Genomic DNA, 12,938 nt, shown 5'->3' with positions numbered 1-12,938 from the left:
CTTAGACACAAAGACTCTGACCTAGACACAAAGACCTTTTTCTCCGTATCTGAGTTTATTAAGACCTTACAAACCATTGAACTGTCAGTTCCCCATGGGACGCCGAGACTGAGGATGGGTCTGTGGAATGCCTGAGGTGAGCCCAGCCCCTAGGCTCTTCTTGCAAAATCAGAAAAGGTGACCCCTCAAAAAGGCACTCCCCTTCCACCTATTTAAAAATGACAGGGGCCTGCAGGTGGCATGGTCATTAAGGCACTGGACTGCCACAAAGCTGGCCAGAGTTCAAGTCGAACCCAGTGGCTTGAAACTCACACCAGGCATCTGAGCATGTGTGCCCAAAATCTGGAGAGGAGAATGGAGAAGGGATTGCAGTGTGGCCCTCCTCCCCCACCCCCCTGCCCCGCCCTAGAGAGGGGTGATTTTTCACTTTCCCTCTCTCAGTCTCTCTCTGACAGATGTACATACCCTGTGGCAGGGGCCTAAAAACACAAAAATCATCATGACAAACGGACAACGGCAAGACAGGACGCTACACATCCATTTGTTAGGAAGCCACCATGACACACCACACAAATTGAAGCTCTCTTCCAAGTGGTGTCTGGTGTGGCACTCAAGCTACAAAAATGGCATTGGCGGACCCACCACGTCTACAGCACTTGCAGCTAATCAGGCAAGATGCTCGACACAGCTACCTACTCAGAGGGTCTCTTGACTTAGGGAGGCTGCGAGACTCTGCATGCACGTCCCCCACTTGTAGAAATCTTACCCCGCCCCAGCCCAGCCGCAGTGGCATAAGCAGGAAAGTGCCAGTGTGCAGTGGCTGAGGCCACATGCATGAGAGACCCAGGTCGGTTCTCAGCCCACCTGTGGTTCTAGGTTCTGGAAGGCTGGGATCTTTTCCAGTACAGCACAGTGAGACTCTGTCAAAATACCGACCTGAGGCTCAGGTACCATGGCACAGCAATAACGTAGTGCCCTGCAAGGCTGGAAGCCATACGGACAACTGTGGGTTCAGATCCTGGGTTGGCCTGAGAACACACCAGCACAAGCATAGGCACCCAGGATCCCAAGGACCTGGAAAGCCAGGGAAAGGGGACTACAGCATAACAAGACCCTGTTGAAGATGCTTCTCACTTCTCTCTCTCTCTCATGCATGCACATGCTATCATTACGTGACACACATACACACACAAAACTAAAAACCTTTCTCTCCCACACTCTCTCATTTAAGTAAATAAAAAAATAAATCCCAGCCTAGCCTCTGTGGGGCAGACAATAGCATGCCAGACGGCAGAGCTGGAAGCCACATGCTGACCATGGTTTGAGTCTCTGGCTCAGACAGCCCAAAACACAGCAGGCACACACACATACACTTAGGGTCCTGGCAGGTTGGAGGACAGGAGGAAGAAGATCGTGGTGTGACTTAGCTCTAGGGAGAGTGTTTCTCTCCCTCACTCCCTGTCTCTAGAAGCACGCGTGCACACATACTCTATCATGAAAAAAATAGTCCTGCCCCCCCCCCCCAAGGTGATGGTGTTAGGCGGCCTTTGGGAAGTGACTAGGTCATGAGGATGGGTTATGGAATTTTGTTATAGCAACCCACATGAACGAAGACGGAGACTTCCACGTCTTGTTTCTCCTTAGCTCGAATCAAGTGTCAGGTCTCAAGAACCCCAGACAGTGGGAGGAAGATCTTCATGTCTAGGTCAGGGTCATCAGACCAGAGAAATGGCTTCTGCAAATGAGGAGACTCCCAGCAAGATTACAAACAGCAAAGAGAAACACTAGACTGTAGAAATTAGCTCTCAAAGTGTAGAAATTAGTTCCCAAAAAAAAAAAAAAAAGGCTGTGATAGGAGCCAGCTGGTGGGGTGGTGGTTAAGGGGCTGGACTCCCACCGGGCCAACCGTGGTTCGTGGGCATGCATGCGTGCCCACAATCCAAGAGGAGAACGAGGAGAAGGGATTGTGGCATAGTCATCCCCGCTGGGTGATTTTTAACTTGCTGTCTCTCTGTCTCTCTTTGTCTCTTCGGTGAGTGCACGTGCGCTCTAACAAAAACCTCTTAAAAAAAAAAAAAAAAGGCCTTGGTGGTGGAGAGGAGAGGAATGAAAACTGCAACAATTTAGGCAACTTGGTGGCTATTGCAAGGCCCAGCCTGGGCTGATTTTTACCATTTGGAGTTGGAAATAATTATGCATTTATCTCTGAGCTTCTTTTTTTTTTTGGGGGGGGGGCAAACCTCACCCATGGTACCTTCCTCTTGATCAAATACTTTCCCAGAGCCTGATATTAACAAAGACAGGCACAGTGACAATTCAGAGACCAGCTGAAACTGGGTCGTTTCCTATTACTAATCCAAGTGATTCAATGACATTAAGAAAGACATCAGAAGAGAAATCATTTCCTTTTTTTACTTTTAAATGAGCCTTACTTAGAGCAATTCTGAAGCTGGCTTTCTTAAGCAAACAGTCCCTGAGGATGGCACGAAAGAACTTCGGACAGAACCCTGCGTTCTCATCTCTGCACCAAAAACCCCTTATCTAATCCCTCTATGCTCTACATCAAGGGGCAAAAGGAGTGAACTTGGTTTCCGAATATTAAGTCCACAGAATAATATATATTCCCACATTTCACCTTCTAAACTAAGCCCGTGTTCTCCATTAACTTTCCACTGGGGACTCAGGAAATTGTTTCAAAACTGGGAACTAAATTTGAAGTTGGGGTGTGGCGGGGGGGGGGGGTGCCACACGCAATATGAAGGGGTGGTGTGGCGGGGGGTGGGACTCACCAAGTCCAAACGTTTGAAGTAGTTTGCAGCAAACTGTAAAGTTAGAGCTAAAGTGACTGCCTGTTGGAGAGTTCACCTGTCAGCCCAGGAATCTAACTGTCCAGATGGGTTCGTTTGGAACCTCTGCAACTAGTGGGGAAGAATAAAATGCAGCTCTCTGGGGACCAGCAGTTAGCGTAATGGCTATGTCGCTGGACTTCCGTGTAGTTGACCGCGGTTCGCGTCCTGGACCCGGTGGCTTAAAACTCATGCCGGGTGCATGTGCGTGCGTGCCCAAGATCCCGAGAAGAGAATGGAGGAGAAGGGATTGCAGTGTGGCCATCCCCTCTGGGGGGTGATTCCTCGCTTTCTGTCTCTCTGTCTCTCTCTGTCTGGCAAGTGCACACGCCCTATAGCCAAAACCTCTTCAAAAATAATAATAATAATAATGCAGCTCTCTGTGAGGCTAACCCACCCGGGAGGGTTCCAGGTGCGCATTCAGAGATCTCCCTGGACATGCCAGGAGTGCACAGGCCCGTGATCCAGGGCTGGCTGGGGCCAGAGGTGCACTGCAGCATTAGAATCCTGTGGGAGGACCTGTTTCTCTCTCACCCAGGAAGGAAATAAATAAATAAACTTTAAAAACAAACAAAAAAACCTTAGGGGTTGGGACCAGCAGTTGGCGTAATGGCTATGTCGCTGGACTCCCATGTAGTCGACTGAGATTGAGCCCCAGACCCAGTGGCTTAAACTCACGCAGGGCACATGTGCGTGCATGCCCAAGATCCCGAGAGGAGAATGGATGAAAGGGGATTGCAGCCTGGCCATTCCCCCTGGGGGGTGATTTCTCACTTTCTGTCTCTCTATTTCTCCCTGTCTTTCTGGCAAGTGTATGCACCCTCTACCCAAAACCTCTCCACACACACACACACACACACACACACACACACACACACATACACAAATCCTCAAGGGTTGGTGAAAGGCAGCTCATACCTGACTTTTAGCAATACAAGGGAACGATTCGTTAAGCTTTTGGTTCCGTCGATCTGAAGTTGTGGTACAGGCAAAATCAAATTACAGTGGGAAAAACTGGAACAGTGGTTGATTCTGGGGTCCTGGGACTGGGGCTGAGGGAGCTTCCTGGGGTAACGGCCACGGTCTCTCTTGTTGAAGGTCTGGGTTGCTTGTGCAGCTTTAAGCATTTATCTGAGCTCATCACATGAAACATGTAAGCTTTGTGTATTTCACCGTATGCCCATTTCATCACAAAGGAAAGAAAGGACCATGAAGAAATACTGAACATGAGTTAATGGCAAGCTCGCCAAAGTATCTGTCTGTTTTCTGCTTCAAAAGATGCTATTAAGATAGTGAAAAGCAAGCCACAAACCAAGAGAGGTATTTGCAACACATAATAAGCAAAGGATTAGTACCAGAACGTGAATGGATGAAGATCTCCTACGAATCGATAATAATCTAGTAGGAAAAATGGGTAAAGCCAAGCACAGGAAATACAAACAGCCCGCCGATATGCTCAACCTCAGCAGTAATCAGAGAAATGACATTTTCCCCCTTTATTAGCAAGAGAGAATGAGAGACAGAGAGGGAGACAGAGATAGGTCCTTTTATTTTTTTCTTTTAGAGTTTGTTGTTGTTGTTGTTGTTGTTACAGGGGCGCATGTGCTTGCCGGAGAGATAGAGAGAGAGAAAGTGAGAAATCACCCCTCAGAGAAGATGGCCACACCACAATTCCTTCTCCTCCACTCTCCTCCCTGAATTTTAAGCATGTATGCCCATGCCCCAGACCTGGGTTTCAAGCCACCAGGTCTGGGACTCAAACTATGGTTAGCCATGTGAGAGTCCAACTATGTAACCTCTATGCCATCTGCTGGTCCTCCTTGAGCTATTCTTTCTCCACTCAGGCCCGCTTCTACCTCTCAGGAGTGTACTTTCACTTAATAAATATCCTTTACTTTCAAAAATAAGATAAAAATACAATATATTTAAGGACATAAACCTGTGTGGCAATCTATACAGAACAATAAGTTAATGATGATAACAAAATTCAGGTTAGTGTTTCCCCTGGGGATGGAGAAGGAGGAAGATTCATTTAAAGAGAGGTATAAAAGCAATTTCTAAAAAGCTGGCAGTGTTAAGTGAGCTGGGCACATGTCTGCTTTCTTGTTATTCTTTCAGCTCTTTTGTATACATACATCACAATAATTTTTTAAATCAATCATTTCTTTATATCCCAATATTCAGTTAAAATAAAACGGAGAACAGACTGGCTGCATGGCACAGCAGTAATGTGCTACTCGAGAGAAGCCAGAGCTCTCATGGTGACCTCAGTTCAAATCCCAGGCCCAATCGGCCTGAAACATACTAAGTACATGTGTGTGCGCTGAAGATCTGACAGGCTGGAGAGCTGAAGGGAGCAGATCATGGCATGACCAGACCATGTGGAGGTTGCTCATCTCTCTCTCTCTCTCTCTCTCTCCCCTTCTCATATGTGAACGCTCTCCATCATGAATAAAGAAAAAATTGGGGAGTGACCAGCAGGTGGTGTAATGGTTACGGATCTGGCAGCTTAAAACTCATGCCAGGCACATGTGTGTGCACACCCAAAATCCTGAGAGGAGAATGGAGGAGAAGGGATTGCAGCGTGACCATCCCCCCTGAGGGGTGATTTTTCACTTCCTGTCTCTCTGTCACTTTCTCTCAGACGAGTGCATGCACCCTATCGCAAAAACCTCTCAAAAAAATAAAAAAGGAAAAGAAAAAAATGGGGAGAAAAGATTTCATCCTCAGTAGCAACATAATAGATAAAACACTTAATAACAAAGTTAACAAACTGTGCACAACCTCTTTAAAGAAAACTACGATGGTCAGCCCAGTAGCATAATGGTTAAGTGCAGTGTGCCAGGAGCTGGATCTCACATGGTCGAGAACAGTTCAAATCCCAGTCACAGTGACTTAAAAATATGCCAGGCGTGTGTGTGTGTGCGCCCAGAATCCTGGTGGGAAGAAGAAATGGAGGGAAAAGGACTGTGTGTGACTAAATCCTATTGTTGGGGAGATTTCTCTCTCTCTCTCTCTCTCTCTCTCTCTCTCTCTCTCTGTCTCTCATGAGCACACACATACCCTATGGCAAAAAAAAATCTATAATAAACTTTACTGGGTATTAAAAAAGAAAAGATGATAGAAAATAAGACATAAATAAATAAAGGACAAATCATATTTCAGGATAGGCAAACTCGATATATTTACATTATTTTATTTATTAATTTTAGTGTGTGCTATAGGCACATATGCTTGCCAGAGACAGAGAGAGAGACAGAAAGAGAAATCACCCCAAGGTGATTTCCAAGGGGCATGGCCATGCTGCAATCCCTTCTCCTCCAGTCTCCTCTCAGGTTTTTGGGCATACATGCACACGCACATACCATACATGATTTTCAAGCTGCTAGTCTGGGACATGAACCATGAAGTTGGCCATGTGGGAATCCAGCACCCTTAGCCACCACACCACCTGACAGCCCCGATCGAATTCCTTTTCCAAGTTACATAGCATTCTAACATATGGAAGCACGAGTTCCTGTAGTCCTCCCAGCACCAGCAAACACTATGGTTTTACACCACCACATCTGCCACGAGCTGTCCCAGAACTTGCCACCTACGCACAAGTGCCAGCTTCTCTAGGGCAGACCCTGAGAGGTAGAATCACCATGTGGTAGGACAGCTGTATTTTTTGTCTGTTTTGTTTTTAGTTTTTTGCGATAGAGCATGTGTGCTCACCAGAGAGAGAGAGAGAGAGGTGGGAAAAGTGAAAAATCATTCCCCAAGGGGAATGGCCATGCCGCAATCCCTTTTCCTTCATTCTCCTCTTGGGATTTTGGTATGATTTTCAAGCAGCTGGGTCTGGGACTCAAACCATACAACTGGCCATGTGGGATCCAGTGCCTTAACCTCCACACCACCTGCTGGCCCTGGCAGCTGTATTTTTATGTGGACAGGTCCTGCTAACTTGCATCCACTGTGATACTCCCTTCCAAATCTCAGATCCTATTGGTCTACAGATCCGATCCCTAAGAAAGCTCTCCTTGTTGGTTCCAGCCTGGCTTTGGACCTACTTGGACAATACTACGCCTTGATTCTGTTCCATTATTCCTCCTCACTCTTCAAATCTTCATCCCTCAAGGAGAGACGCTGCCACACACGGGCCTAATGGCCACCCATCTGGCCCGCTGATGGAAGGGACTCTTGAATGGAGAAGGAGACCCTTCCCATTCCGAGGGGTTAGGCTTCTGTGAGTCTGAGGATATGCTGGGAATGAATGAGAAGTGGGGAGGAAACGAGGGAACTTTACAAACACTGGCATCAGCTCACCTGCTTGGATGGGCCAGACCCAAAGATGAAAATGTAACAACACACAGAAGAGGGGTGAGTGCCGCGCACAACTCGGACAGGGCTGGATACCAACGATCGTCCACTCTCCTCGCCAGGCAAACCCACCACATCGTCACGGTATGTCCACAGTGGTCACGGCGACACACAGCTGGTGGACCGCCTACAGTGTGATGAGTGCTTTCCACAAGGCGCTGACTACGCAATCACGGACTTACATTAGGTGCTCCGGTATTTCCAGCAGCACAGGACTGCCACGGGAACGGGGAGCTGCCCTACTTTCAGGCGCACGTGCCTACTTTCAGGCTGGCGCCGTCCTTGAAGCGCCAGGGTTCTGCAGCTCATGGCTGTCTCATGGCCGAGGACTTCCATGCTGGGGCTGCAGCGCCGCCTGCATTCTGCACCTGCTCCAGGCCAACCTGCTCCCCACAACCAGCAGGAGGCGATACACATCACCTGACTTACACCCAGAGCACCCCAGCTGCCGAGAAAAAAGGGTCACTTCAGGGACTCAGCCCAACCCAAGCAGCCTTCTAGCTACGTGAACTCTCCCCAAGGCCAATGGCGTAGGGGGACAAGAAGACAGCAGAGCTGACCCTATGCTCCCACAGCCCCAGAGAGCTAACGTCTTCCAGAATCTGCGTGCCTACACTCCTGCCATCTCACACCTGTCACATGAACCAGGACCCAGGTATGGTGAGGTCAAGGGTGTAGCCTCCCTTATAAGGGAACAGGGTATCTGTATTCATGTCCCGAGTTTAGGGTCACCACTGTCATTTTTCTTGTTTTGGTAAATTTTATCGTAATATAACACACAGAGAGAAGTACATAGGCCAAACTTGAGGGGCACAGTGGTGACAGTGCCTGGATCCCACAATCCCACATGGCGGACTGTGTGGTTTGAGTCCCAGACCTGGCAGCTTGAAAAACATGCCAGGTACATGTGCACCTATGCCCAAAATCCCGGTGAGAGAGAGAAATGGAAGGCCTGTGTGGGCAGCATGCCTCACGGGGACTGCTTCCTCACTGTCCCCCACCCCCTCCCCACCACAGTGCACACATCCTGTGGCAAAAATTATTTAAAAAAAAAAAAGATTAATTTTGACAGTTTAAACACGAGGATAGAGACCAAATATTACCACACTCCCACAAGTCTTCCTCTGGCCTCTGGAAAACCACTGCCCTGACTTCTAACACCTTAAATTCATTTTGCCGTCTTTGCACTCTATATAAATGGAATCATACAGCACGTGCTCTTTTATGTCTGGCTTCTCTTGCTCAACATTGCATTTGTGTGATTCACCACGTGTGGCTCAAGCCTGTTCATTCCCCCTGCAGGAGCGTGCTCTCCCTGTCTGCATTGACACCCTGCACGGTCGTTCCACGCTCGGGCACACCGGCCAGGCACGCCGGTGTGGGGATAGGGGACCGGATGGTGGCACAGCAGCAAGACACAACACTATGCAAGGCTGACGCACGTGGGGAGGCTCTAGGTTCACCTCTAGAGACCTCCCTGAGTACTCTGGGCACGTCCGTGCCCAGGATCCAGGGCTGGCTGAAGCTGCAGGTGGACTGTGGCCTGAAAACCCTGATGGGGTGCTGTTTCTCTCTCATAGAAGAAAGAAACTTAAGAAAAAAAAAGATGTATGGTCTTCCTTCACCCACAGGGCACTGGATGTCACTCAAAAAGTGACCTAAACCAGGGTCACCATTCTGGGGTCATTATTAATGGTGTACCAGCAGCCTGGTGACGACATGCTAGGGGAACAACAGGGCCCAGAAATCGCTGCCTGAAAAAGAAAGAAAAAAAAAAATCTCTCAATGTCTATGTAAAATGAGAGTAAAGAGGCGATTTTATTCTATGTTATTAGGCAACAAAGACCGAAAAGCCCCTGGAAGCCTACAGTGCAGAGACCTAGGAGCAAGAGACTGGGGCCTTGCACTGCTGGTTGCCATGGTAACCACATTTCACAGCAGGAACTCATTTTCATATGACAGTGACCTGTGAAGAGAAGGGAATGACTGCTCCTAAAGAAACTTCGCTGAAGGCCTCGCTATCTGAGTGTTGGTTTTATTTACCAAAAATGGCATTAAAAAGCCACAAGGGATAGAATTGGCCCAGGGCCCCTCCAAGGCTCTCTCTGCTCCCCAACTCTCACAGAAGGCAACCAGAAAAGCAGCCTGGTCCAAGGCCACCCAGGTAGATGTCACAGCCTCCCTAAGTCACTGGTCGTGCCATTTACTGACTGTCTGTACAAAGCCTTTTCTAGGACTCCAGTGGAGGCCTGAGCAAGCAACCAGCCAAGCCACCAGCTCACCTGGGCCGAGGGCACACAGATGTGTAACACACACTCCCCAGACAAGGAGCAAGGCCTAGCAACTAAGAGCAGTCTTGGGGGGGGGAGCCAGCAGGTGGCATTGCAGTTAAGGCATGGACTTTCAAATGGCTGCCCACGGTTCAAGTCCCAGACCTGGTGGCTTGAAAATCATGCCAGGTGTATGTGTGTGCTGGCCTAAAATCCTGAGAGGAGAATGGAAAAGAAGGGATTGCAGCACGGCTATGCCCCCAGAGGGTGATTTCACACTTTTCCTCTCACTGTCTCTCTCTGTTAAGCATACACGCCCTATGGCCAAAACTTTACATGTTTTTTTCTAAATAAATTAAAACAGTCTTGGAGCCAGTCCCATAGCACAGGGTTTGTTAAATGCCATACAGAGAAAGCCAGGTCCCATGTGGCTGAGTGGGATTCAAATACCATCCTGGTGGCAACACGCCCAGTGTATATGCATGTGTGCCCAAGACCCTGACAGAACTGAGAACTGGAGGAGGGCTGCAGCGCGACCAGGCCCCCCTGGGTCTTTCTCAGGTGCATATGCACACACCCCATCACGATTGAAGGGGAAATTTTTTTAAATCAAAAACAGTCTTGAGGGAACCAGCAGATGGCATAATGGTTATGTTGGCTGGACTCCCACATAGTCAACTGTGGTTCAAGTCCTGGACCCAGAGTCTTAAAACTCACACCAGGCATGTGTACGTGCATACATGGCCAAAATCCCAAGAGAAAAATGGAGAAGGGATTGTGGTGTGACCATCCCCCCTAGAGGGTGATTTCTCACTTTTTGTCTATCTCTCTGTCTCTCTGGGTAGTACATGTCCCCTATAGCAAAAATCTCTCTTAAAAAGAAAACAAACAAACAAACAAACAAACAAAAAGAAACACAGCCTTGGGAGCTCCTGCTCTGCCCACCTATACGCTGTGTCACTTAGGCAGGTCCCTCGCCCTCACGGAGTCCGTATCTCACAGGTAAAATGAGGGCAGTAACACTAGAGTCTGCCAGGTGTCGCAAGGATAACACGACACCTGGAACACAGCACGACCAAGAAACACACACACAGATCTCACACCCCGGACACGATGGGAGGCCAAGAGCAGAGAATAAAGTGTTACACTGTGTGCCCCAACCTATAACCAATCCATCAGTAGGCCCAGCAGGAGGAGACAGCCTGGAATCTGGAGGAGTGGAACGGCCCAGGAGGAGGTGAGTTTGAACCAGACTCTGAAGGCTGAGCAGGAGGTGTTCTTGGCAACTTAAGGGTGGGGATTCCTTTTCTGGGCACCTACAGGGTGTCCAGTTCTGGGGATCCAGAGAGAAAGAGAGCAGTCTCCCCACTGCCGTCACAGAATTGCAAACAGGAGGGAACATGGAATCGGCAGACAGCTGCCAGCGGTCCAAAAGAGGGCACGGTGGAATAGGAAGGTCAGGACAGGCCCTGTAGCTGAGGGAGGTGTGCAAAGCTTTCCCAGGGAGCCAGGTGACAAGCATCACGTAAGGAGCTAGGAAGATGCGGGACTGGACATTTCTTTGAAAGAAGGTGGGAGAGGGACCAGCAAGTAGTATGGTGGTTAAGGTGCTGGACTCCCACATGGCCAACCACAGTTCAAGTCCAGTGCATGTTCATGCATGCCCGAAATCCCAGGAGGAGAACAGAGGAGAAAGGATTGCACTGTGGTCATCCCCCCAGGGGGTGATTTTTAAAAAAAAAAGGAAATTGGCTTGAGACAATGAAGCCACATGACTTTGAGCCTTCAAATACAGACAGAGGTGCTGAGTTCTGAGCAGGAAGATCTATGGGACAAGGGGTCAGTGATTAAGTTAAAAGGACCATCATTCTAGAGGTGGAGACAGACGGATTGCAGCATGGAGCTGGACAGATGCTGCCAGCAGAGACCAGCTAAGGGGCCTCTGTGCGCTGGTCAAAGATGTCCAAGGCCTGACACAGAGGGGAGAGGTAAGGAAAAAAAGAGGTTAGAAAGGAGAGGTGAGGAGAGGGGAGAGGCAGAGACAGTTCAGAGACAGGTGTGCATGGCAGAGAATGAGGAAACCCACCACTGAGAAGGAGGGAGGGTAGCTGCCTGGCCTGGGAGAAGTCCAGAGTCTGCCCTGCGGCTGAGGCAACCAAGGAGGGCAACACAGGACCCAGGCAGAAAAGCCGAGTGGGCGTTCCTGGAGGACTCCCAACGCCAGCCCTGGAGCCTGGAAAAACAGGGCACAGAAAAGAATAGGGAAACAAAGCCAGGAGCGAAGAGAGCCTAGAAATGACAGCCTGGGAGGCTGCAAAGGGGACACACAGGGATCCCCCTTACTCGGGGAGATTGAGGAAGGGTCCACAAAAGAGCTGTGGTGGAAACAAGACGACTTTGGGGGGCGCAGTTTCGCAGTTTCAGCAAAGTGGCGGCATTAAGGGTGGAGGCGCGGAGCAGGAAGGAGGCAGCAGGTGCAGGGCGCTGGCTGTTTGGGAAAATGTAACAGGCAGAGAAAAGAGGGAGTGGCTTAGGCCTCCGATGCAGTGGTTTTTTGTTTGTTTTTCCCAAGAGATGAGAGGTCAAGTACATGTCAAAGGGGTGGGGTGGAGGGGCTGGAGGACCAGGTAAGGGCAATTTCCCCGCGCTCTCGCCAGGGTCTCCAGGTACACCCACGGATTCCCCCGCCCTCGGACTCCCAGGAGCACCAAAGATTCGCCGCTGCACAGAGGATGCCTCTGCTCACGCACCTGAACCCCCTGCTCCGATGTCACTGGATCCGGCCCACACCTTCAACATCACACTCCCCGGGTCCCTGGGGTGTTACAGACCACCCAGGTGGATAATCAGTTCATCAGGTCGGCCGCCCAGCGAGCAGCCAGGCAGAAGGCAAGCACGCACATCTCCCAGCAGAGCACTCTGCAGCCCTCGGAGGCTTCTGCACCACTGCACCCCACGGGAGCCCAGCGCCCTGGAAGGCCTGAAGCACTTCCCCCAGACCTGCCCGATCGCAGGGAGTGGTTTGGGAAGGACTGGAACACAAACTCGGGGTAGGCCACAGGCTGAAAGAGGTGGGCAGGGCGAACTAGAGGAATCCTGTCTCACGGGTGGGAAATACCTCCATGGGCACACACATCTCTGGGCGCCTGGTGCCGTCGGAACCCCACTCCGGGGCACCTAACCACGGGAGAAAGCCCAAATAGCCAAGGCTCAGAGCACATGGCGCCCCACCCCAATCACGTGGAGCGTTGGGTCCGCACCCCCTGCGCGGCCGAGTGCTGAGGGGCAGTGGGGTGCTGCCCAGGCGCGGGCACCGCGGGCAGTCCGACGGCGGCCCCCCCCGCCGCACGTCCTCACCCGCGGCGCTGGGTAAACAGGCGGCACTTGTTGACTGGCAGGCGGGGACGCTCACCCCAGCGCCGCCTGGTGTCTGCGGCCGCCCTCGCCCGGCCTCGCGCCG

The 12,938-nt window shown here is 50.3% G+C and overlaps 1 protein-coding gene across 1 annotated transcript in view; it reads right to left on the bottom strand.

Moving 5' to 3' along the window:
* The window catches only part of RPH3AL (rabphilin 3A like (without C2 domains)), a 171,638-nt gene that overhangs the window by 158,419 nt on the left and 281 nt on the right, over nt 1-12,938 (bottom strand). The window lies entirely within an intron of this gene.

This window comes from Tupaia chinensis, unplaced genomic scaffold (assembly GCF_000334495.1).
Source record: "Tupaia chinensis unplaced genomic scaffold, TupChi_1.0 Scaffold144899_1, whole genome shotgun sequence".
In the NCBI taxonomy this organism is placed as follows: Eukaryota; Metazoa; Chordata; class Mammalia; order Scandentia; family Tupaiidae; genus Tupaia; species Tupaia belangeri.
This window is presented reverse-complemented; position numbering and strand designations above follow the sequence as displayed.